This window comes from Arachis duranensis, unplaced genomic scaffold (assembly GCF_000817695.3).
Source record: "Arachis duranensis cultivar V14167 unplaced genomic scaffold, aradu.V14167.gnm2.J7QH unplaced_Scaffold_608113, whole genome shotgun sequence".
Lineage (NCBI taxonomy): Eukaryota > Viridiplantae > Streptophyta > Magnoliopsida > Fabales > Fabaceae > Arachis > Arachis duranensis.
Genome location: NW_026264987.1, coordinates 1072196 through 1075309, shown reverse-complemented (window position 1 = coordinate 1075309; position 3114 = coordinate 1072196). Strand labels below are relative to the sequence as shown.

The 3114-nt window shown below is 41.1% G+C and overlaps 1 non-coding gene across 1 annotated transcript; it reads right to left on the bottom strand.

The window, feature by feature from the left end:
* Positions 1-354: 354 nt before the first annotated feature.
* On the bottom strand, positions 355-461 carry LOC127744588 (small nucleolar RNA R71). Its single transcript, XR_008005566.1, has one exon. It is a non-coding gene; the product is annotated as a small nucleolar RNA R71 (small nucleolar RNA).
* Between the last annotated feature and the right edge of the window lie 2653 nt (positions 462-3114).

Genomic DNA, 3114 nt, shown 5'->3' with positions numbered 1-3114 from the left:
GACTTTACTGCACCAAATTCCAACTTACATGGAAGAAGCATCTCAATCCCTGCCATTGGAGCAAACAACTTTGAGCTAAAGCCTCAATTAGTTTCTCTGATGCAACAGAACTACAAATTTCATGGACTTCTATCAGAATATCCTTTTCAGTTCTTAACTGAATTCTTGCAGATCTGTGATACTGTTAAGACCAATGGGGTTGATCCCGAGGTTTACAGGCTTATGCTTTTCCCTTTTGCTATAAGAGATAGAGCTAAAATATAGTTGTACTTTCAACCTAAAGATAGCCTGAACTCTTGGGATAAGCTGGTCACGGCCTTCTTGGCCAAGTTCTTTCTTCCTCAAAAGCAGAGTAAGATTAGAGTGGATGTTCAAACCTTCAGACAGAAAGAAGGTGAATCCCTCTATGAAGCTTGGGAGAGATACAAGCAACTGACTAAAAAGTGTCCTTTTGACATGCTTTCAGAATGGACCATCCTGGATATATTCTATGATGGTCAGTCAGAATTATCTAAAATGTCATTGGACCATTCTGCAGGTGGATCCATTCACCTAAAGAAAACGCCTGCAGAAGCTCAAGAACTCATTGACATGGTTGCAAATAACCAATTCATGTACACCTCTGAGAGGAATCCTGTGAGTAATAAGATGCCTCAGAGGAAGGAAGTTCTTGAAATTGATGCTCTGAATGCCATATTGGCTCAGAACAAATTGTTGACCCAGCAAGTCAACATGATTTCTCAGAGTCTGAATGGTTTGTAAAATGCATCCAACAGTACTAAAGAGGCATCTTCTGAAGAAGAAGCTTATGATCTTGAGAACCCTGCAATGGCAGAGGTGAATTACATGGGCGAAGCCTATTGAAACACCTATAATCCCTCATGGAGAAATCACCCAAATTTCTCATGGAAGGATCAACAAAAGCCCCAACAAGGCTTTAATAATAGTGGAAGAAACAGGCTTAGCAATAGCAAGCCTTTTCCATCATCTTCTCAGCAACAAATAGAGAATTATGAGCATAGCTCCTATAGCTTAGCAAACATAGTCTCTGATCTATCCAATGCCACTTTAAGTTTCATGAATGAAACAAGGTCATCCATTAGAAACTTAGAGGCACAAGTGGGTCAGCTGAGTAAGAAAATCACTGAAACTCCTCCTAGTACTCTCCCAAGCAATACAGAAGAGAATCCAAAAAGAGAGTGCAAGGCCATTGATATAATCAAAATGGACGAATCTAAGGAGGAAGGGGAGGACGTGAATCCTAATGAGGAAGACCTCATGGGACGTCCCCCAGACAGAAAGGAGTTCCCTATTGAGGACCTAAAGGAATCTGAGGCTCATATAGAGACCATAGAGATTCCATTAAACCTCCTTCTGCCATTCATGAGCTCTAAAAACTATTCTTCCTCTGAAGAGGATGAAGATGTAACTGAAGAACATGTTACTCAATATCTAGGAGCTATCATGAAGCTGAATGCCAAGTTATTTGGTAATGAGACTTGGGAAGATGAACCTCCCTTGCTCATTAGTGAACTAAATACATGAGTTCAGTAAATTTTACCTCAAAAGAAACAAGATCCTGGTAAATTCTTAATACCCTGTACCATAGGCACCATGACCTTTGAGAAGGCTCTGTGTGACCTGGGGTTAGGTATAAATCTTATGCCACTCTTTGTAATGGAGAAACTGAGGATCTTTGAGGTACAAGCTGCAAGAATCTCATTAGAGATGGCAGACAAGTAAATAAAACAAGTTTATGGATTGGTAGAGGACGTGTTAGTGAAGGTTAAAGGCCTTTACATCCCTGCTGATTTTATAATCTTAGACACTAGGAAGGTTGAGGATGAATGCATCATCCTTGGAAGACCCTTCCTAGCCATAGCAGAAGCTGTGATTGATGTTGACAGAGAAAAGCTAGCCCTTCAATTGAATGGGGACTACCTTGTGTTTAAAGCTCAAGGATCTTCCTCTGCAACCATGGAGAGGAAGCATGAAAAGTTTCTCTCAATACAAAGTCAAACAAAGCCCCCACAATTAAACTCAAAGTTTAGTGTTGGGAAGCCACAACCAAACTCTAAGTTTGGTGTTGAGAAGCCCCCACATTCAAACTCTAAGTTTGGTGTTGGGAGGCCCTCATCATGCTCTGAACATCTGTGAAGCTCCATGAGAGCTCACTGTCAAGTTATTGACATTAAAGAAGCGCTTATTGGGAGGCAACCCAATTTTTATTTATCTATATTTTTATTGTTCTTTTATGTTTTATTAGGTTTATGATCATGTGGAGTCACAAAACAATTACAAAAATTAAAAACAGAATAAAAAACAACAGAAGAAAAAGCACACCCTGGAGGAAGAGCTGTCTGGCGTTTAAATGCCAGAAACAAGCATCTGTCTGGCATTTAACGCCAGAAACAAGCACCAAGATGGCGTTTAACGCCAGCAACAAGCATCAGGCTGGCGTTAAACGCCAGAAACAGGCTACATTTGGGCGTTTAACGCCAGAAACAAGCTACAGTCTGGCGTTAAACACTAGGATTGCATATAGAGGGCATTTTACACGCCTAAAGGGTGCAGGGATAAGAAATACTTGACACCTCAGGATCTGTGGACCCCACAGGATCACCTCAGGATCTGTGGACCCCACAGAATCCCCACCTACCTTCTTCCTCTCTCTGACACCTTTTTATAACACTTTTCCCCAAACATCATTCACCAATCACATCCATCCTCTCTTCCCCATAAACCCCACCTACCTTCAAATTCAAAATCTCTTTTCCACCAAAACCCACCCTACATGGCCGAACCATAAAACCCTGTCCCTCCACTATATAAACCCCTCCATCCTTCTTCATTTTCACACAACACAACCCTCTCTTCTCCTCCTTAGCCAAATACACACCTCTCTCCCTCTCCTCCATATCTTCTTCTTCTTCTTCTTCTTCTTCTTCTTCTTCTTCTTATTCTTCTTTTGCTTGAGGGCGAGCAATATTCTAAGTTTAGTGTGGTAAAAGCATAGCTTTTTTTGTTTTTCCATAACCATTGATGGCACCTAAGGCCAGAGAAACCTCAAGAAAGAGGAAAGGGAAGACAATTGCTTCCATCTTTGAGTCATGG